The sequence below is a fragment of the Bombina bombina genome, chromosome 1 (assembly GCF_027579735.1).
Source record: "Bombina bombina isolate aBomBom1 chromosome 1, aBomBom1.pri, whole genome shotgun sequence".
NCBI lineage: Eukaryota > Metazoa > Chordata > Amphibia > Anura > Bombinatoridae > Bombina > Bombina bombina.
In genome coordinates, this window is record NC_069499.1 from 619,352,893 (window position 1) to 619,377,686 (window position 24,794).

Sequence of the window (24,794 nt, forward strand, 5' to 3'; positions counted from 1 at the left end):
TATTTTAATTTTTAATTATTAGAATACTGTCACAACACATATGATTGGTGTAAATATTTTTTAAGTAGGCCTGGCACACAGGCTTGGAAGGCTGTAGAAAAGTGCAATTCAAAGGCACGAGCAAACTGAGGGTTAAGATCATCAACAATAAAGATTTTTTTAATTTTCATTAGTAACTATACTGTGACAAAAAATTAGGATTGGTGTAAATAGTTGGCAAGACGGCCTGGCACAAAAGGATGGCAGGCAGGAGGGAGATGCAATTCAAGGACACTAGGAGACTGATTACTGACAGTCTAAACAGTGATGATTGACAATTTTTGCAATACTGTTAACAGAAATATGATTGCTGACAACAATTGGCTAGGTGGGGGCCTGGCTCACAGCAGGCTGCAAGGCAGGAGGAAAGTGCGTTTCAATGGCACCAGCAAACTGACGATTCAAATCACAGCAACTATTACAAAAAAAATTTAATTTTTAATTATTAGAATACTGTCACAACAAATATGATTGGTGTAAATATTTTTTAAGTAGGCCTGACACACAGGCTTGGAAGGCTGTAGAAAAGTGCAATTCAAAGGCACGAGCAAACTGAGGGTTAAGATCATCAACAATAAAGATTTTTTTTAATTTTAATTAGTAACTATACTGTGACAAAAAATTAGGATTGGTGTAAATAGTTGGCAAGACGGCCTGGCACAAAAGGATGGCAGGCAGGAGGGAGATGCAATTCAAGGACACTAGGAGACTGATTACTGACAGTCTAAACAGTGATGATTGACAATTTTTGCAATACTGTTAACAGAAATATGATTGCTGACAACAATTGGCTAGGTGGGGGCCTGGCTCACAGCAGGCTGCAAGGCAGGAGGAAAGTGCGTTTCAATGGCACCAGCAAACTGACGATTCAAATCACAGCAACTATTACCAAAAATTTTAATTTTTAATTATTAGAATACTGTCACAACAAATATGATTGGTGTAAATATTTTTTAAGTAGGCCTGGCACACAGGCTTGGAAGGCTGTAGAAAACTGAATTCAAAGGCACGAGTAAACTGAGGGTTAAGATTATCAACAATAAAGATTTTTTTAATTATAATTAGTAACTATACTGTGACAAAAAATTAGGATTGGTGTAAATAGTTGGCAAGACGGCCTGGCACAAAAGGATGGCAGGCAGGAGGGAGATGCAATTCAATGACACTAGGAGACTGATTACTGACAGTCTAAACAGTGATGATTGACAATTTTTGCAATACTGTTAACAGAAATATGATTGCTGGCAACAATTGGCTAGGTGGGGGCCTGGCTCACAGCAGGCTGCAAGGCAGGAGGAAAGTGCGTTTCATTGGCACCAGCAAACTGACGATTCAAATCACAGCAACTATTACCAAAAATTTTAATTTTTAATTATTAGAATACTGTCACAACAAATATGATTGGTGTAAATATTTTTTAATTAGGCCTGGCACACAGGCTTGGAAGGCTGTAGAAAAGTGCAATTCAAAGGCACGAGCAAACTGAGGGTTAAGATCATCAACAATAAAGATTTTTTTAATTTTCATTAGTAACTATACTGTGACAAAAAATTAGGATTGGTGTAAATAGTTGGCAAGACGGCCTGGCACAAAAGGATGGCAGGCAGGAGGGAGATGCAATTCATGGACACTAGGAGACTGATTACTGACAGTCTAAACAGTGATGATTGACAATTTTTGCAATACTGTTAACAGAAATATGATTGCTGGCAACAATTGGCTAGGTGGGGGCCTGGCTCACAGCAGGCTGCAAGGCAGGAGGAAAGTGCGTTTCAATGGCACCAGCAAACTGACGATTCAAATCACAGCAACTATTACCAAAATTTTTAATTTTTAATTATTAGAATACTGTCACAACAAATATGATTGGTGTAAATATTTTTTAAGTAGGCCTGGCACACAGGCTTGGAAGGCTGTAGAAAAGTGCAATTCAAAGGCACGAGCAAATTGAGGATTAAGATCATCAACAATAAAGATTTTTTTTAATTTTAATTAGTAACTATACTGTGACAAAAAATTAGGATTGGTGTAAATAGTTGGCAAGACGGCCTGGCACAAAAGGATGGCAGGCAGGAGGGAGATGCAATTCATGGACACTAGGAGACTGATTACTGACAGTCTAAACAGTGATGATTGACAATTTTTGCAATACTGTTAACAGAAATATGATTGCTGACAATAATTGGCTAGGTGGGGGCCTGGCTCACAGCAGGCTGCAAGGCAGGAGGAAAGTGCGTTTCAATGGCACCAGCAAACTGACGATTCAAATCACAGCAACTATTACCAAAAATTTTAATTTTTAATTATTAGAATACTGTCACAACAAATATGATTGGTGTAAATATTTTTTAAGTAGGCCTGGCACACAGGCTTGGAAGGCTGTAGAAAACTGAATTCAAAGGCACGAGCAAACTGAGTGTTAAGATCAACACTAAAAATTTTTTTTATTTAAATTAATAACTATACTGTCTGACTGTGACAACAATTATGATTGGTGTAAATAGTTGGCTAGACGGCCTGGCACAAAAGGCTGGCAGTGGCAGGCAGGAGGTAAATGTATTCAATGGCCCTAGGAGACTGAATATTTGCAGTTCAAAAAATTGGTGTAAATATTTTTTAAGTAGGCCTGGCACACAGGCTTGGAAGGCTGTAGAAAAGTGCAATTCAAAGGCACGAGCAAACTGAGGGTTAAGATCATCAACAATAAAGATTTTTTTAATTTTCATTAGTAACTATACTGTGACAAAAAATTAGGATTGGTGTAAATAGTTGGCAAGACGGCCTGGCACAAAAGGATGGCAGGCCGGAGGGAGATGTAATTCAAGGACACTAGGAGACTGATTACTGACAGTCTAAACAGTGATGATTGACAATTTTTGCAATACTGTTAACAGAAATATGATTGCTGACAACAATTGGCTAGGTGGGGGCCTGGCTCACAGCAGGCTGCAAGGCAGGAGGAAAGTGCGTTTCAATGGCACCAGCAAACTGACGATTCAAATCACAGCAACTATTACCAAAAATTTTAATTTTTAATTATTAGAATACTGTCACAACAAATATGATTGGTGTAAATATTTTTTAAGTAGGCCTGGCACACAGGCTTGGAAGGCTGTAGAAAAGTGCAATTCAAAGGCACAAGCAAACTGAGGGTTAAGATCAACACAAAATTTTTTTTTTATTTAAATTAATAACTATACTGTCTGACTGTGACAACAATTATGATCGGTGTAAATAGTTGGCTAGACGGCCTGGCACAAAAGGCTGGCAGTGGCAGGCAGGAGGTAAATGTATTCAATGGCCCTAGGAGACTGAATATTTGCAGTCCAAAAAATTATGTTTTTTTTTTTTTTATTACTGTTACAAGAATTGTGATTGGTGCCACTAATTGGCTACTTGGGCCTAGCAGACAGGCTGGCAGATATGAGTCGTGGATGGTAGGTAGGGCAGTAATTTAACACAGTATGCTGTGTAAGTGACAAAAACACAGGACTGATAGAAAATTAAGTTACATTACACTAACAAAATATTTTAAAATTTTAGATTTTAATATTAAAATTATGTTAAGAAGTGCAATGCACATATGACTCTTTGAGGCAACCTATGTTCGCTGTGAACCGTTCGCGGGCGAACAGTTCGGGACATCACTAATAATAAAATAACACGTCATGTATTATAGTATACATGGGCAGCATGTGCAACATCTGTTCTAATGTCGACCCACTTTAAAAATCTTTAATTTTTTTTTTATTTGATCAAATTTAGTCTAGATTTTTAATTTCTCTCCTTTTCACATGAACCTTAATGCACTATTTTGTGAATAGACTCTTTAATTATGGAATCTAAATATACTGTTGTACAACATATTCAAAATATTACAGGTAAAACTAAAATCAATATATTTTTCTGGACTGGTGGTATGGAGCAACTGAATTCATTCATATCAGGATTAAATGAGATGTCTACTCATTTGAAATTCACCATGGAATGGAATATAAACAGTATTAGTTTTTTTAGATACATTAGTATCAATTAGAGATGATAAATTAATATCTGACATTTAAAAAAAAAAAAAAAACAGATTGTAACAATTTGCTTACAATTAACAGTTTTCATCCCCCTGCAATGATAAAAAGTTTGCCTTTCAGTTAGCTCCTTAAAGCTAAGAGAATAGTATCTGATCCTATGAAGATTCAATTAAGATTGGATGAAATAATAAATAAATTTAGGGTTAGAGGATACCCTGATGATATTTTAGAAGTAAATAAGGATAAGGTAAAATCAATTGATAGATCTACATTGTTATCAAAACAATCGAATAAGATAACAAAATTGTCAGTTCCATTTATTAAACATTGTGGTTTTCATATTCAGAAGTTAAGGAATATAATTTTTAAACATTGGCACTTACTTAAAGATGACCCACAATTATGTAATAGTTTCAAAGACCCCCCTTTGCTTTCCTACAAAAGGAATCAGAATCTTAGGGACCAAGACAAATTTAAACATTTTTTTTCTTTTGGGACATTCCTATGTTATCCTTATGGACATTACCTTGTTATCTATTATTGTGGATTACTTTTTTTCGTGACACTGACAGCATCAATTTTTTTCCTTAGGGACGCCAAAGGTGTTTTTCTCTTTCTTTTTCTTTTTTAGTGAGCATGGTCTGTGTGAATGGAAAGTATGTAGGGCCTATATTATCATTTTACTTTTAAATTATATGACAAATAAACACGTTTCTTCATTATAAGAGTGCTAAAAAATTTTTTTTTATGAATTGTGGTAATTTGCCAATACCTGTCGTGCACCTGCAATGCAGATATTAGATATTACGTGTAGTGCTGTCACTTCCACTATTGATTAAATGTACTATTGTACAACATATACATTACAGGTAAAACTAAAATCAATATATTTTTCAAACTTTTCATAAAAATAAAAACGTATACATAAATAAATCGTGGAAATGCAAAAACAATTGTGTAAAATAAAGTAAAATAATATAGTCATTCAATCCCATAGGTCCATATTTCATATATATTATTTTAAATGCAGAATTAATCCTGGAAATAGACCTCATGTGCAAAAAAATATTTATCTGGATGAAATCTCAAACGCTCTGATTGAAGGACAATATGCTTTAAATTTTTTTTAACACAATTGTTTTTGGATTAAAACTAAATATTGATGTCTTTGGGGGGGGGGAGCTACACTACAGAAAAAGGCAATTTTTTTTTTAAAAAAAAGCATAATTTTTTTCTAAACTGGGTACTGGCAGACAGCTGCCAGTACACAAGATGGCACCCATTAAGGTAGAGAGGGATGGCTAGAGAACTGTTTGGTGGGGGATCAGTAAGGTCGGGTATGCTATAAAAAAACAACAAAAAACCCCCAAATATACCTTTTATTTTAGTACTGGCAGACTTTCTGCCAGTACTTAAGATGGCGGTGAAATGGTGGCATGAAATATACCAAAATGGGCCTAGATCAATACTATGGGTTGTCTACTACACTACACTAAAGCTAAAATTAACCCTACAAGCTCCCTAATTAACCCCTGCACTGCTGGGCATTATACACGTGTGGTGCACAGCGGCATTTAGCGGACTTCTAATTGCCAAAAAGCAACACCAAAGCCATATATGTCTGCTATTCCTGAACAAAGGGGATCCCAGAGAAGCATTTACACCCATTTATGTCATAATTGCACAAGCTGTTTGTAAATGATTTCAGTGAGAAACCTAAAATTGTGAAAAAATACGTTTTTTTTTTAATTTGATCGCATTTGGCGGTGAAATGGGGGCATGAAATATACCAAAATGGGCCTAGATCAATACTTTGGGTTGTTTACTAAACTAACACTAAAATTACCCCAAAAAGCTCCCTACATGCTCCCTAATTAACCCCTTAACTCCTGGGCATAATACACATGTAGCCCTTCTAATTACCAAAAAGCAAAGCCAAAGCCATATATGTCTGCTATTTCTGAACAAAGGGGATCCCACAGAAGAATTTACAACCATGTATGCCATAATTGCACAAGCTGTTTGTAAATAATTTCAGTGAGAAACTGAAAGTTTGTGAAAAAAGTTGTGAAAAAGTGAACGATTTTTTGTATTTGATCGCATTTGGCGGTGAAATGGTGTCATGAAATATACCAAAATGTGCCTAGATCAATACTTTGGGATGTCTTCTAACAAAATATATATATATACATGTCAAGGGATTCCTGAGAGATATCAGTGTTCCAATGTAAGTGGTTGGGAAATAGCAAAGTACTACTTGTATTTATGGCCTTATAACTTACAAAAAAAAGCAAAGAACATGTAAACATTGGGTATTTCTAAACTCAGGACAAAATTTAGAAACTATTTAGCATGGGTGTTTTTTGGTGGTTGTAGATGTGTAACAGATTTTAGGGGTCAAAGTTAGAAAATGTGTGTTTTTTTCCATTTTTTCCTCATATTTTATAATTTTTTTATAGTAAATTATAAGATATGATAAAAATAATGGTATCTTTAGAAATTCCATTTAATGGCGAGAAAAACGGTATATAATATGTGTGGGTACAGTAAATTAGTAAGAGGAAAATTACAGCTAAACACAAACACTGCAAAAATGTAAAAATAGCCTTGGTCCCAAACGGACAGAAAATGGAAAAGTGCTGTGGTCATTAAGGAGTTAAAAATGACCATTTCAGGGTAAGTAAAAGAGCTGGATGCCTTTTAAAGGGCAAGGCCCATACAAATGTCCTTTTCTGGGCAATGGGTAGCTTAGGTTTTTGTTAGAGTTAGGTTTTTTATTTTGGGAGGTTGGTTGGGTGGGGTTTTACTGTTGGGGGTCTTTGTATTTTTTTTAGGTAAAAGAGCTGATTTCTTTAGGGCAATGCCCTACAAAAGGCCCTTTTAAGGGCTATTGGTAGTTTATTGTAGGCTAGGGTTTTTTTATTTTAGGGGGGCTTTTTTATTTTTATAGGGCTATTAGATTAGGTGTAATTGTTTTTATTTTCGATAATTTCATGTTATTTTTTGTAAGTTAGTGTTAGTTATTTTTTGTAATTTAGTATTTTTTATTTTTTGTAATTGTAGATTTTTTTTTAGTAGTGTTAGGTTTTTTCAATGTGTAATTTAATTTATTTAATTGATAGTTATTTTAATTTTAGTATAATAGTAATGTTAGTTTAATTTATAGTTTAAACTTAGGTTTTTTTAATTTCCCAGTTTAGTTTTTATTTATTTCAAGATAGGGCTCTTGCAATGTTAATTTAAAGTTAGGGGGTTGTTAGGTTTAGGGGTTAATAGTTTAATTTAGTTTTTTGCAATGTGGGGGGCTGTCGGTTTACAGGTTAATATGTTTATTTAGTGGCAGTGATGTGGGAGGCCAGAGGTTTAGGGGTTAATAACTTTATTTAGTGGTGGCAATGTCTGGGAGCGACGGAATAGGGTTTAATATCTTTTTTATAGTGTGGGCGATTTTGGGTGCGGGGGAATAGGGGTTAATAACTTTATTATAGTGGCAGCGATATCGGGAGTGGCAGATTAGGGGTTAATAAGTTTATTTCGGTGGCGGCGATGTTGGGAGCGGCAGATTAGGGGTTAATAAGTTTATGTATGTGCTGGTGTTGTAGGGGGCAGCAGATTAGGTGTGTTAAGACATGGGGTATATGTCAGTGTGTTATGTTTAAACTTACCTTTTTTTTCCCCATAGACATTAATGGGGTTGCGTTACGGCGATCGCCATTCCACACTTCAGGTGTTAGGTTTTTTCTAACACACTCTCCCCACTGATGTCTATGGGGAAAGCATGCACGAGCACGTATTCTCAGCCCTTGGATTTTAAAATCAAACTTGTGATATTTTTTGAGCTTAGCTTTTAAGTGTAAAATATTTGCAATTTTTTTATATATTTTTTGCAACCCTGCTGTAGGAATAATAATATGTCTCAAAGAGGGGTAAAATCAAGGGATCTGTACTGGGGGTCAAGGAAGGTTGAGATAGGTAAACCTTAACAATGTCAGCAGCATTGCTTTCTTTCATTGGGGGCTCTCTAATGTCTCCATCCAAGCTGCCCAGTGCCTCAACCCAAAAAGTAGCTGCTGTGGTGGGTCGAGTAGTGCTAAAGCTGCTAGTGTTAGATGACAGAGTATCAGAATCCACCTTCTCTTCTTCTTCCACTAGCAGTAAGGACATTTTTCTTTGTCTGTTATTCACCCTCTCTATGAATTTGTCCCTCCATGTGGTCAAGGTATTTCTGCGTAGTGCTATCTTGCCCTTTACTCTAGGATCGCAAATTGTGGCTAGCATGAAGTGAGGGCAAGTATCAATGCACTCTTTTATGTGCCGAGACAGTTGCTCTTTCAGCCTCCTTACAAGGGCAGCAACATCAACAAGTAGATAACCACCAGGCAATAGTTCCCTATTGCAAAGGAAAGCATCTAATTTGTTTGAGAGGTGGGTGAAGAGGGGAATAACTTGTGCCAGGCTATCATTCTCTTGGCTTAAATATTTGGTCACCACCAGAAAAGGCATAAGGACTGCCACTAACAGTTCAATCAAGGCCAAATCATGGCCCAATCCTCCCTGCCCAGTGGTCTGGCAATGCCAATAGAATTTTCGTACGCCATTGCATGAATTGCCTTTTGCTGTTCTAATATACGCTCTGGCATATCTAATGATTAGTTCCATGTTGTGCCCACATCTTGTTTGAGATGGTGCTCTGCGAGGCCTGCCTTTCTCTGTTCCTGCCTAAGGAGATGGCTATCTTTTACACTGTGATGGAAGTGGCCAGCTATTTTTCACCACGACTCCAGAAGTGTTGCCAACCTTCCAGTGTCCTGATTGAGGGCAGCCTTAACCACCAGATGCAGTACATGCACTGAACAACGTACACCCACAAACCTACCATCCCAAAGCACCTTTATCATATTGGCTGCCCCATCAGTGACCACAAACTTAATTTTTACCTTTGTCCCTGCTCTCCCAGTCACTGAGTCACCATATTATTCAGTGCATGTAGGATGTTCCATGTGCTGATGATTCATCACCTCTGCATGCAGGAGAAGGAGTGGTGCCCCTTGGCTACAGCACCAGCCACTGCATCTGAGGTTTTTGCCCCTGAACTTTTTGATAATATATCTAGTGACACATTGGGCAGCCACCATTGTGCTGTCAAGGACAGGAAGGCATGTTGGCCACTAGGAGCACTCCACAAGTCAACTGTGAAGTGCACTGACTGGCCATCAGCCTTTCCAAGCTACTCCTTCAAAACCCGAATGCATGACCAGTAAAGCGAGGGCACTACAGTTCTACTAAATGTGGTATGAGATAAAACTTTATAATGGGGTGCAACAGCCTCCATAAATTGTTTAAAGGGGTCCCCTTCCACCAAATTAAAAGGAGCCCCTCCAATGGCTATGCGCTGAGCAATAAGGCATTTAATTTTTCACACCTGTTGTCTTGACATCCTACTGGAATGAAATCCACCAAAATGCTCTATTGTGAGCTGGATGTATTGCATGTGACTGTGATTAATCAAAGATTTCTAGCCTCCAACTCACAAATTAAAAAACCTGCATTAGCTTAAAAAAGGTCCATAATACAGAAACAACGTTTCAAACCCACAATTGGTTCTTAATCATGTCAATGATTCTATGTACAGGTGTGCCTTTTATACCTATCAACCCTGCTAGAGGATTTTGAACTTAAAGTTTGCCTCCCAGACCTTTTCCATATAGAGGATGGGCTCAGCTCACTAGAACTACTGCTAGTGAAGCTACCAGTGCTTTGACTCCTGCTGCTGCTAGCTCTGCTTGAACACATTACCTTTACCTGCGGCACAGAAACAGAACAGGGCAGAAGTTCCTGCTGCTTCATTTGCCTCTCCTTTATATCACGTCTCTTGTGATACCTAAATGTTGTTTCACATGTGGAGGCCAGATGGCAAATGTATGTGCCTGGCAATGAGGATGTGGAATGATGTGACACAGACAATGGCGGTACACAGGTGGTGGTTACTGTGTCACTGCTGCTGGTTTTTGGAGGACTATCCATTACAAATAATTATGTAGTTGTGTACCAATTTGATTTAAAAAAAAAAAATAGAAAACTTAAATAATAGTTGTACTATAATTATTACCAATATACACACAAAAAAGTTACTATAATTGTCTTGTCTATCTCCAATGAATACACACACAAAAAATGTAATCAAATTATATATAACCTGAGAAGAGTAAATAATAATAATAATAATAATAATAATATTATCTAGGATAATGTGTCTTCTGCTGCTGTGTTCAAACTCCTCTGCTCATCAACAAGTGTGCCTGTAACTATCTAAGTTTATGTAACTCTCTAACAACAAACAAAAAAAAGCTGATTGAGCTCATAGAAGTCACAAGAAGTTCCAAGATTTAAATTGTTAGCAAGCAACTAGAAAATTATAATAATATTTAACAAACTACTCTAGTGATATAAAAAAGATATTTGACTGTTGTAAAACGTTCTCCCTTGAGTCACAATTTCACAAAGAATAATAATAATAACAAACAATACTTATACATATAAGTATTGTTATAAATTACATTATATAAATTAAATTTTTCACGCAGACTAGTAATTCTCCAGGACACTGTGCCTTCTTCTCTTCAGTTCTACTTCAGGGCTTGTCTTCTGCTGCTGCCAGCCTGCAAGTCTAAATTAAATTTCTTCCCTCTGCCTACAATAACAACAAAAGCACAGCACCACCCTTGAGGAAAGCAAAGCTATTCTAAAAGCACATTGCACAGTGTGTGCCAGTAACCCAACCCCCAAAAGTAAAATAATCAGATTATTGGACTAGAAGACTATCACTGTGACAGTAATCCAACCCACAAAAGGAATCAGCTGATTGGACAATAAGTCCATAGAAGAATATGACACTATGCTCATTAGCATAAAACAAATGTATTCAAATTGATTTGTTGTCATTTGTTAGTTATGTTACATTGATTCTGATTGGTCAAGTGGTAACGCCAAGTTATACATACCATTACCTAATACCAACCAACAACGCACTTACAACTTTTTCACTGTTCTATCTCACTCATATATTAATTATTTGTTAATTATATCTCATTATCTACTTATTTGCTGGTTCTTTGGATTAAATAATAGTATGTACACAAAATCAGACAACAGCGCCACACACTTCTGAATGAAAATAAATAACTCTGAACGATTCAAATCTTTCAGAACAAATTCATTCGGATTAGTATGATTTCATCAGGGATTTGATTCGGATATTCAAATAGGTCCGAATCTCTAAATTTAATTAATTTCGTCCGAATTTGAATTTGTTACAAAACTAATCGCACATGTCTAATGCTCTCTGCTCTGTAAAGTTCTTCCACATCAGCTTCATGAAATGGCAATATTTCATGTCCTAATGCTCCATTTTCTTCAGGTAGTGTCCTTTCATCTTCAGCCCCTAATAATCCATCTGTACTGTATCACTAAACAATTCCATGTCAGTTTGCAGCATTTGGGACCCTGCACATTTTGCTATCTTCAGTAAATTCCTTCTGTGGTTTTCACTTTAAATGACCAATCTGCCACTTTATTCAGCACAACAGCTACATTGTTCAATTTTTGTCCTGTCCAGACTTTCACAACATCCCCAACATGCAACTCCATCTGATCTTTTTCACCCCTGTCAAAGTTTCTCTTCTGACGTTCTCTTATGTTCATAGGAGATTTAAATGAAAATAACTTCGGACTGAGTTTCACATATTAATACAGTAGATGTAAAATCAGCTTCTTAGACATAGAAATTGAGATTGAAGATGAACTAATAAAACCCCCCAAAAAATATAAGAAGGTGGGCTCTAATAATTATATTGATGCTAAAAGCTGCCCCCATGAAAACTTGAAGAGATATATCCCGAAAGGACAGCTGTTACGAATTAGAAAAAAATGTTCTGATATGTCCAGTTATGAATAACAATCAAAAACTCTAGTAGAAAAATTAAAACAAAATGGTTATGATACATTGAAAATAAACACATTAGTAGAATAAATTAAACACATAGGCCTCTATTTATCATAGTTACAAGTGGGGGTGGGGAGCGCTACAACAGCTGTGAGTATGGACGTGTCTAATTCTGACTGGGTGCCTCGTGTATCTTAGCAATATCACTAATGTGAATGTATATACTGTGTATCTATCAGAAGTGTCAACCTGTGGTATATAAGGACAATATGTCCATTAAGCTCCTAGTGATGGGGATGGGGGTGGGGAGCGCTACAACAGCTGTGAGTATGGGCGTGTCTAATTCTGACTGGGTGCCTCGTGTATCTTAGCAATATCACTAATGTGAATTTATATACTGTGTATCTATCAGAAGTGTCAACCTGTGATATATAAGGACAATATGTTCAATAAGCTCCTAGTGATGTGTCAATGCCTAATAAGGGTGTATATTTTAGCACTGGTTAGTGATTATCCTATGTAAATCTGCTGCCCCCAATGTCGCCACCACTATAATAAACATATTAACCCCTAAACCACCGCACTCCCACCTTGCAAACATTAGTTAAATATTATTAACCCCTAATCTGCCGTCCCTAACATCTCCGCCACCTACCTACTTAACCCTAACATCCCCTAACTTAAATATAATTAAAATAAGACTAACTAAAAATTCCTATAATTATCCCTATTTAAAACTAAATACTTACCTATAAAATAAACCCTAAACTAGCTACAATATAACTAATAATTACATTGTAGCTAGCTTAGGGTTTATTTGTATTTTACAGGCAAGTTTGTATTTATTTTAACTAGATAGAATAGTTATTAAATGGTTATTAACTATTTAATAACTACCTAGCTAAAATAAATACAAAAGTACCTACAAAATAAAACCTAACCTAAGTTACAATAACACCTAACACTACGCTATAATTAAATAAATTAACTAAATTAACAACAATTAAATAAATTAAATTAGCTAAAGTGCAAAAACATACAAACACTAAATTACAGAAAATAATAAACAAATTACAAGATATTTAAAATAATTACACCTAATCTAATAGCCCTATCAAAATAAAAAAGCCCCCCAAAATAAAAAAAAAAAACCTAGCCTAAACCAAACTATCAATTTGTATTTTTTTTTTACAGGTAAAAGAGCTGATTACTTTGGGGCAATACCACGCAAAAGGCCATTTTAAGGGCTATTGATAGTTTAGTTTAGGCTAGGGTTTTTTTTATTGGGGGGGGGGGTTATTTTGATAGGGCTGTTAGATTAGGTGTAATTAGTTTAAATATCTTGTAATTTATTATTTTCTGTAATTTAGTGGGGGGGTTTGTACTTTAGCTAATTTAATTTAATTTATGTAATTGTTGTTAATTTAGTTAATTTATATAATTATAGTGTAGTATTAGGTGTTATTGTAACTTAGGTTAGGTATTTTGGGGGGCTTTTTTTATTTTGATAGGGCTATTAGATTAGGTGTAATTATTTTAAATATCTTGTAATTTGTTTATTATTTTCTGTAATTTAGTGTTTGTATGTTTTTGCACTTTAGCTAATTTAATTTATTTAATTGTTGTTAATTTAGTTAATTTATTTAATTATAGCGTAGTGTTAGGTGTTATTGTAACTTAGGTTAGGTTTTATTTTACAGGTACTTTTGTATTTATTTTAGCTAGGTAGTTATTAAATAGTTAATAACTATTTAATAACTATTCTACCTAGTTAAAATAAATACAAACTTGCCTGTAAAATAAAAATAAAACCTAAGCTAGACACAATGTAATAATACAAATTTTACCTCTGTGATTACCTTGTATCTAAGCCTCTGCAGACTGTCCCCTTATTTCAGTTCTTTTGACAGACTTGCATTTTAGCAAATTATTGCTCACCCCACGGTAAATTCATATGCATGAGCTCAATGTTATCTATATGAAACACATGAATTAATGCCCTCTAGTGGTGAAAAACTGTCAAATGCAGAGGCGGTCTTCAAGGTCTAATAAATTAGCATATGAACCTCCTAGGTTTAGCTTTAAACTAAGAATACCAATAGAACAAAGCAAAATTGGTGATAAAAGTAAATTGGAAAGTTGTTTAAAATTACATGCCCTATTTGAATCATGAAAGTTTTTTTGGACTTGACTGCCCCTTTAAAAAATGTTATGGTTTTAAATAGGGGCCTTTCAAAGAAACAGTGCTGACCCAATCAACAGTAGCTCATATGGGATCTAGTTTAATAGATGTACGTACTGCATCAACCATACGATTACTTGCATCAGTGTAAATGGATTTTCCCTTTATGAAAGCTAAGTTTTGTTTATTCTGAGTTTAATATATGAGCAAAGAAGCTACATTATCAAGTTTAATGAAATGCAAATCATTCTTTCTACCAACTTTTCTATAAAATCATCAAATTAGCAACATCATTTGCTAAAGTAAGTTGTATTTACAGGAAGACTTTCAAAATCGGAGACTTTAAAACCTGTATTTTAATCTTCGGAAAGTGTTGTAATCACTTTGCTATGTCAAACAGCAAGTCTTAAACAATACAGGCAGCATTTTTGATATTTCTCCTTAACAGCATGGAAAATGTTCCAGTAGTACAATGGAGAAAAGTAAAACCTTCAAGCAATAATTACAAGCAAAAAATACATTTATATATTTTCACTAAAATTGCCCTTTTTTCCACATCACTAATGCATCCACTCTCTTCCCCACGTCCTGGGATAATAATAGAGTATATGCAATTCTTTTAGTTCTGGAAGTATGTATATAATTGCATAAAAGACTATTTCTTTCTTATTTAGAATGTGACTGTCAAAGTTCTTGAGGTTAGAGCTATTACATATATTTATGATAAACCAAATCCCAGCAGCCATATTTATATCAATGTATTGTAGAAAACTATGTGGGAAATCATATCTCAGAGGAAAAAGACATGAAAAAACATCAGTTAATTTTATGAAAACAGGTGTAAAGCAATAGGAATCTTATAGAAAAGTTATGCCTAGATTTAGAGTTCTGTGTTAGCCGTCAAAACGAGCGTTAGGGGCTCCTAATGCTGGTTTTGGGCTACCGCTGGTATTTAGAGTCGTGTAGGTAAAGGTCTAACGCTCACTTTGCATCCACGTCTTTTCCATACCGCAGATCCCCCTACGCCATTTGCGTATCCTATCTTTTCAATGGTATCTTCCTAATGCCGGTATTTAGAGTCTTGGCTGAAGTGAGCGTTAGAAATCTAACGACAAGACTCCAGCTGCAGAGAAAAGCCAGGAGTTAAGAGCTTTCTGGGCTAACGCCGGGTCATTAAGCTCTTAACTACTGTGCTCTAAAGTACACTAACACCCATAAACTACCTATGTACCCCTAAACCGAGGCCCCCCACATCGCCACCACTCTAATAAAAAATTTTAACCCCTAATCTGCCGACCGCACACCGCCGCAACCTACGTTATCCCTATGTACCCCTAATCTGATGCCCCTAACACTGCCGACCCCTAACACCGCCGACCCCTATATCATTTGCGGATCCTATCTTTTCAATGGTATCTTCCTAACACCGGTATTCAGAGTCTTGGCTGAAGTGAGCGTTAGAAATCTAACGACAAGACTCCAGCTGCAGAGAAAAGCCAGGAGTTAAGAGCTTTCTGGGCTAACCATCCATCAGCCAATCAGAATTTTCCTACCTTAATTCTGATTGGCTGATAGAATCCTATAAGCCAATTGGAATTCGAGGGACGCCATCTTGGATGACGTCACTTAAAGGAACCGTCATTCGTCGGGAAGTCGTCGGCCCGGATGGATGTTCCGTGTCGGTGGGGTTAAGATGAAGCCGGAAGAAAGAAGATTGAAGATGCCGCTTGATAGAAGACTTCAGCCGGATGATGGACGTCTTCAGCCCCCGCTTGGATCAAGACTTCAGCCGGATGATGGACGTCTTCAGCCCCCGCTTGGATCAAGACTTCAGCCGGATGATGGACCTATTCAGCCCCCGCTTGGATCAAGACTTCAGCCGGATGATGGACCTCTTCAGCCCCCGCTTGGGCTTGGATGAAGACTTCGGACCCTCTTCTGGACGGTGATACCCGGGGTGGTGAAGACAAGGTAGGGAGATATTCAGAGGCTTAGTGTTAGGTTTATTTAAGGGGGGTTTGGGTTAGATTAGGGGTATGTGGGTGGGTGCTCTGACAAAATGCAGAAAGACATTTGGCAGAAGGACATTTGGCAGACGGACATTTGGCTGACAGACAGAAAGCTAAAGAACGTTCCGATTTCGGCCGAGAGCAGAAACGTTCCAGAGTGCTCTGTTCTAATCAGAGCCTCGGGCGCCGCAACTGCCTCTGGGAACCCTACCATGGGTCCCAACGCATGTTTTGTAATTCTCTGTCTGGGAAATTATCTATCTATCAAATCTATCTATTTGTCTATCAAATCTATCTATCTATCGTATCTATCAATTGTATCTATTGCATCTATTGATCTATCTATCTAATCTATGTATCTATCAAATCTATCTATCTCGTGGCCGGACTGTTATCTGACAGCCACTTGTGTTTCGGCCAAATGTCCGTCGGCCAAATGTCCGTCGGCCAAGTGTCTGTCGGCCAAGTGTCCGTCGGCTAAAAGTCCGGCCACGTGTGGGTGGTGGGTTGTAATGTTGGGGGGGGGGGTATTGTATGGTTTTTTTTACAGGCAAAAGAGCAGAATTCTTTGGGGCATGCCCCACAAAAGGCACTTTTAAGGGCTGGTAAGGTAAAAGAGCTTTTACATTTTTATTTTAGAATAGGGTAGGGCATTTTTTTATTTTGGGGGGCTTTGTTATTTTATTAGGGGGCTTAGAGTAGGTGTAATTCGCTTAAAATTGTTGTAATATTTTTATAATGTTTGTAAATAATTTTTTTATTTTTTGTAACAGTTCTTTTTTTATTTTTTGTAGTTAGTTTATTTAATTGTATTTATTTGTAGGTATTTGTATGTAATTAATGTATTGATAGTGTAGTGTTAGGTTTAATTGTAGATAATTGTAGGTATTTTATTTAATTAATTTATTGATAGTGTAGTGTTAGGTTTAATTGTAACTTAGGTTAGGATTTATTTTACAGGTAATTTGGTAATTATTTTAACTAGGTAGCTATTAAATAGTTATTAACTATCTAATAGCTATTGTACCTGGTTAAAATAAATACAAAGTTGCCTGTAAAATAAATATTAATCCTAAAATAGCTACAATATAATTATAATTTATATTGTAGCTATATTAGGGTTTATTTTACAGGTAAGTATTTAGCTTTAAATAGGAATAATTTATTTAATAAGAAATAATTTATTTCGTTAGATAAAAATTATATTTAACTTAGGGGGGTGTTAGTGTTAAGGTTAGACTTTTAGGGGTTAATAAATTTATTAGAGTAGCGGCAAGGTCCGGTCGGCAGATTAGGGGTTAATACTTGAAGTTAGGTGTCAGTGATGTTAGGGAGGGCAGATTAGGGGTTAATACTATTTATTATAGGGTTTTTGAGGCGGGAGTGAGGCAGATTAGGGGTTAATAACTTTATTATAGTAGCGGTGAGGTCCAGTCGGCAGATTAGGGGTTAATAAGTGTAGGTAGGTGGCGGCTAAATTGGGGGGCAGATTAGGGTTAATAAATATAATATAGGGCTCGGCGGGGGTTAGGGGCAGCAGATTAGGGGTTCATAGGGATAACGTAGGTTGTGGCGTTGTACGGAGCGACAGATTAGAGATTAATAGTATAATGCTGGGGTCAGCGATAGCGGAGGTGGCAGATTAGGGGTTAATAAGTGTAAGGTTAGGGGTGTTTAGACTCGGGGTACATGTTAGGGTGTTAGGTGCAGACTTAGGAAGTGTTTCCCCATAGGAAACAATGGGGCTGCGTTAGGAGCTGAACGCTGCTTTTTTGCAGGTGTTAGGTTTTTTTCAGCTCAAACGGCCCCATTGTTTCCTATGGGGGAATCGTGCACGAGCACGTTTTTTAAGATGGCCGCGTCCATAAACACCGCTGGTATTTAGAGTTGAAGTGGCGGTAAATTATGCTATATGCTCCCTTTTTGGAGCCTAACGCAGCCCTTCTGTGAACTCTAAATACCAGCGGTATTTAAAAGGTGCGGGGGGAAAAAAGCATGCGTAGCTAACGCACCCCTTTGGCCGCAGAACTCTAAATCTAGGCGTTAGATTCTAAGGAGGTAGTGAATTCTAATTAATGTTATACATTTAAACAAGGCTTAGATACATTTCTGGCTAGAAACAAAATTCAGGAATATGATTGCTGGTGTTAAACGGATCAGCTGTATTTGTATTATTGTAAGCTAAATTAGCAGCTTATTTAATGTAAATCAATAGGATCTGTATTGGTTGAACTCGATGGACTTCTATCTTCTTTCAACCTCATCTTCTATTTTTTTTTTTAAATATAAATTTTTTATTGAGACAATCAAGCAAGAAATAAACAACAGAAAAACAAGTGCAAGTCATTACAGCTGTATACTTTCACATCATTGCGAACACATAAGATTGCTAGTGGTAGGTATGTTCGTGGATGGGCCTAAGTGTTCATTGGCTACAGTAAAGTAATGTTGCTTGCCTATAAGTACCATGTCTCTACTTTACAATATTAAAGGACATAATAAATGGAATACATACAGTGCGATATACAGCTCAGGTGATTTAGCATCAACAGGTTTATGCAGGAATGTACAATTGTTCAGAAACATAAACAGTAACATTGGCCTAGACATAGATATCAATACACATTTGGACAATCATGAATATATATGGATATGTATATTTGTGTACGTCCAGAGGTAAGGTGAGGGGAGAAAGAAGAGGGGGAGAGGCGATGGGGTTCACTGATAATTAGGATACACTAGTATTTTAGTTTAATGTAGTTTAATCTGGAAAGAGAGTGAGCCACGGATGCCAAATCTGGAAGTATTGATAACCTTATCTAGTACTCTAAAGGAGTATTGCTCCATTAGCCTAATATGTCTGATTATAGATAATACTTGTGCAAATGACAGTGAGGTTTTATTTCTCCATGCTCTGGCTATAGCCAGCTTAGTAGCCATAAAAAGATAGATTGTGAGTGCGTCAGTGTGGTTATTTAAAGTAGGTATTGGCATGTGTAGGAGGGCAATCTCCGGCAAGTAGGGGGAAATGAGGTGGAGGTCGCCCAAAGTGTTATATATTTTCCTCCAGAGAGGTTGGATTTTTGGGCAAGACCACCAGATGTGAATGTGTGTGCCTGTTTGTCCACACTGCCTCCAAAAGAGAGGGGTTTGGGAATTATAGGCTGTATGCAGGGTGACGGGAACAAGGTGCCACCTGACAGTGATTTTATAATAGAGCTCCCATAGGGTAGCACAGTGGAGTAGTTTTCTAGTTAGCTGAATCCTACTATTCCATACACTAAAATCATCTATGAATCCGATCTCCTTCTCCCAAGCACTTTGTTGTGAAATCTTGTGGAATGGTTTAGAAGTAGACAGGAGGTTGTAGTGTAGGGACAAAGAGTGTTTAACAGAGTGTGCTTTATTCCATGTTAGTTCCCATGGTGAAGGAGTCCTGAGGGCTTTCTTTGGGTATCTGCAAGAACGTAGCCAAGAACTCATACGGAAGGTCTCAAACTGGAGTTTCAGGGATATATTAAATTTGATACATAGCTGAGAGTGAGGGATCCAAACCTCTGACTCATAGAAATCAGTAATGGTCTGGATGTGTAAGTTCTGCCATAAATCTATGTGTGCTTCTGGTAGTGAAAACAGAACTGCTGTTATGGTTAGGGCAGGAGAAAGGTGTGGAGAAATGTTTGGTTCATGTCGGATAGAATCCCAGAACTTCAGTGCATCATGTATTATGGGATACAGGTGTCCCAGTTTTTGTCTATGGTGTGTGGGTATCCATAAAAGATCAGATAGTGTTAGGTTGGGGGGAAGCATCGAGGACTCAGCGCAATACCAGCCTAAGGAGTATGACTTGTCATTATTCCAGTCAAGTAAGTGAGCGAGTCTGGTAGCATTAAAATATGTTAATAGGTTTGGAAGGGCTAACCCCCCTTGTGCGTAAGGCCTTTCTAGAGTGTGTCTTGCTGTCCTAGGGCATTTATCTCTCCATATATAAGTAGTAATCATACCTTGCAGTTTGTTCAAAATGTGTCTTGTGATGTTGTATGGGATACATCTATATAAATAGGTAATCTTAGGGAGGAAGGACATCTTAATAGCCGCCATCCGTCCAGTCCAGGAGATTTTTCTATATTCCCATGTATTCAGGAGTTTATGGAATTCTGTAAGCCTGTCAGTAAAGTTTTTTGATATGGTGGTCGTGGGATCTGGGGCTACGCATACACCTAGAACTTTAATAAAGTCAGATTTGCATTGGAATCTGTATGAGTTTTGTAAGTCTTTAAGCTTCTGGGTTGGCATATTTATGTATAGGGCCTCCGTTTTGTCTATGTTAAGTTTGTAGTAGCTCATGGAGATGAATGTGTCAATGATACTGAATATAGCTTCTAGGGAGTTCGCTGGGGAGGTCAGGAACAGAGTTATATCATCCGCATACAGCGAAATCTTATGCGTGTGATTTCCAAATGTCAACCCCTTAACCTTAGGGTCTGTTCGAATTGCCTGCGCTAAGGGTTCTATGGCTATCGCGAAGAGAAGGGGCAAAAGGGGGCAACCTTGTCTCGTTCCGTTAGAAATAGTGAAAGTGTCTGATTGGAAGCCCGTACCTTTGATTCGTGCCTTAAGGTGGGAGTATAATGCTTGTATAGCCTTAATAAAGGGGGCAGGGAAGTTAAATATCCTCATTGTTTCCCATAGATAGACCCATCTCACCCTGTCAAAGGCTTTCTCTGCATCCAGAGACAAGACCAAGAATTGGTCTTTGCCCCTGGATGCTATACTAAGGAGATCTAATATGCGCCTAGTGGCGTCTGGACCTTCTCTATTTGGAATGAATCCTACTTGATCGGAGTGTATGAGTGGGTTAATAACTTTTGATATCCTATTAGCTAATAACAATTTTATATCGATATTGAGAAGGGAAATGGGTCTGTAACTGCTACATAGTTCTGGGTCATTTCCTGGTTTGGGGATCGCAACTACTGTTGCCTCAAGGAATTCTGCATTAAAAGAGACCTTTTGCATAATCTCCTGAAATACTCTACACCGTATGGGGGATAAAATGACCTGGTATGTTTTGCAAAACCGTGCTGTGTATCCAACTGGGCCAGGGGATTTCCCTAATTTGAGTGAACTAATTACATTGATTACTTCCTTGGTTGTTATTGGAGCTATTAAGGTGGGGATAAGTGCTGTGTCGAGTGTAGGTAGATGAAGGTTTGTAAGATAATCAGAAATGTCCGTGGGAGAAGGATGTGGAGTTTCCAGGTCTGATTCTATATTGTACAGTACTTGGTAAAAGTCCCTAAAAACTTGGCCTATGTGTCTTGGGGCACAGATTGGTTGTCCATCTTTGTTTCTAATGGTCAGTACCCTCGACTGTGCCGTGCGGTGTCGTAATTTTTTAGCTAACAGGGATGAAGCCTTATTACTAAAGTGATAGTATAATTTTTTAAATTTCTCCAATGTATCGTGTGTCTTCCGTAATTCTGCATCTTGGATTTGTTTATTTATCTCGCAGAGTTGGTCGTTTACCGTAATGGAGTACATCTCAGTAAGTTGCTGTCTGAATAGTCTGGCTTGGGTAACTAGCGAAGAGAAGACCATGTCCCTCTTTTTACGTGAATCAATCTCTATATCTCTTAGGTGCCCCTCATCTTCTATTATAATATGTGACCTTTGAGCTCTTTCCAGTCCAACACCTTGTCATATACCATATCGTGTTAAAGAAAAGTTAATAGCACTTGTATTTTTTTTTTTAAATAATTGAAATGTATTTGTTCTTCACTCATAAGGAAATATTATATTTTTTATATATGCTATATAGATATATATTTAGCACGGCTGTGATATATGAACCCCAGGGGCCCGATCCGATATGCAGCGTCGCCCGCAGAAGGTGGCGACGCCAAATTTGGTTTGGTATCACATATACGGCGTAACATAGAAGTTACGCTCGTATATTATACCCTTTGGCCATAGTTTTTTGGCCCATAGAGTGATATACCAAACCTTACGTGGTGAAAATGGAGAATTTGGCTGATTTGAATAGCCAATAGAATAAGAGCTACTGTAATTCTATTGGCTATTCAAATCAGCCAATAGAATTAAAGTAGCTCTCATCTGATTGGCTGATTTGAATTTGAAGGCTCAAATCAGCCAATAGGAATTCAAGGGACGCCGTTTTTAATTGCGTACCTTGAATTCCTATTCAGTGTACGGCGGAGATCGTATGAAGAGGATCCTCCACTCTCCATGGCTCCGGTCTTCAGTTCCAGCGTCGCCGATCTTCAGTTCCAGCATCGCCGGTCTTCAGTTCGAGATTGAACGGTCTTCAGCTCCGCGGTCATCGGTCTTCAACTCCTATGCTCTGTGCCGGCTGGTTCCTGGAAGAAGAAGAGGTCGCCGCTTGGAAGAAGACTTCTCCGCTTGGAACAGGACCTTCTCCACCGGTCTTCAGGACAGCTAAGGACAACTTGGGGGTTAGACTTAGGGTTTTTTAAGGGGGGATCGGGTGGGTTTTAGAGTAGGGGTGTGTGGGTGGTGGGTTGTAAAGGGGGGGGTTGTTCTTTTTTTTTACAGGTAAAAGAGCTGATTACTTTGGGGCAATGCCCCGCAAAAGGCCCTTTTAAGGGCTGGTAATAGAGCTGATTACTTTTTTAATTTAGTATAGGGTAGGGAAATTTTATTATTTTGGAGGGCTTTTTTATTTTATTAGGGGGCTTAGATTAGGTGTAATTAGCTTAAAATTTTTGTAATCTTTTTTTATTTTTTGTAATTTAGTGTGGTTTTTTTTGTAATATAGATTAGTGTATTTAATTGTATTTTAGTTGAGATAATTGTAGTTTATTTAATTAATTTATTGATAGGGTAGTGTTAAGTGTAATGGTAACTTAGGTTAGGATTTATTTTACAGGTAATTTGGTAATTACCTAGATAGCTATTAAATAGTTATTAACTATTTAATAGATATTGTATCTAGTTAAAATAAATACAAAGTTACCTGTAAAATAAATATAAACCCTAAAATAGTTACAATGTAATTATTAATTATATTGTAGCTATCTTAGGGTTTATTTTATAGGTAAGTGTTTTGTTTTAAATAGGAATAATTTAGTTAATAATATTAATATTATTTAGATTTATTTCAATAATAATTAGTTAGGGGGTGTTAGGGTTAGACTTAGGTTTAGTGGTTAATATATTTAATATAGGTGGCGGTGGTGTAGGGGGATTAGATTAGGGGTTAATAAATGTAATATAGGTGGCAGCGGTGTAGGGGGATCATATTAGAGTTTAATATAATTAAAATAGGTGGCGGCGGGGTAGGGAGCTCACATTAGGGGGTAATATAATTAATGTAGGTGGCGGCGGGGTAGGGGGCTCATTAGGGGGTAATAGATTTAATATAGCTGGCGGTGGTGTAGGGGAATCATATTAGGGGGTAATACATTTAATGTAGCTGGCGGCGGGGTCCGAGAGCGGCAGTTTAGGGGTTAATACATTTATTGTTAGGAGTGAGAGGGGGGATTGCGGATAGAGGGGTATATGTGTCGGCATGATGTTTGGGAGGCGTGTTGGACAGTAACGGGAGATTTTATATTTTAGGTAGTTTTTTTATGCAGCGGCAGTTTCTAAAGTGCCGTAAGTCACTGGCGACAACAGAAATTTGTACTTACGCTTATTTCTGGACATCGCTAGTTTGTCAGACTTACGGCACTTTAGCAACTGTCGGCGCCGTATATGTGATAGATCGATGTGCAAGCTGAAACTACGGGCGGCGCAGGTTTCCACGCTTGCGCCGAAACCTGCGCCGTATATTGGATTGCGCGCCAGATGTTTAATTTCTGCATAAGTGACCCACAAAGTGGTTTAGCACACATATAAAGTCCCATGGCTTGCAGCTCCTGAGCAGCTGTAGATGATTTGATGACTTTCTAGTAGGCATTTAACTATCATGGGTAAGCAATGCAAAAATTCTGATTCCACAGTGGGGTGACAATTAATTTTTACAAAGTATGCATACTCTTACTACTGTACAAAAAGAAGAGGTAGACACCAAGCTGTGTAGAAGGCATATATGTATGTATATGTATATATGTATGCAATATCGCCAATATCGCCAAATAAGTAATCACAGGAACTCCGGAAATGACAGTCACTTGTAATGGTTCAAAAACCAGTAATGTGATGCTCCAAAACAGCTCCCCCCCCCCCAACCTCCAAATAGCTGGGAATAAGATACCTGTCGCGTCTGCACATACTCCAGGACAAGTCAAGCTCCGGCGCTGTGCCTGTAATACATTGCAATGGTCCCACAGCTTCTATTCGATCCTGTAGTGCACGCTTCCTCACTGCACCAAACCGAGGCTCCACTCGACGTCTCCAGTGACGTACTTGCGACGGGGGGGGTGGAGGGGCTCAAACGGAAATCCTGGTAGACTGCAAAACACCCGGCCAGGCGGGTATAGCGGTTCCTGAACTGGTGGAAATATGGAAATAGATGCAAAAAACTGGATAGGAACCCCTGTTTAAAAGCATATAAATTTTTATTCAGAACATGTATTAAAAACAGATAGCATCCAAACAAAAAAGGCGGA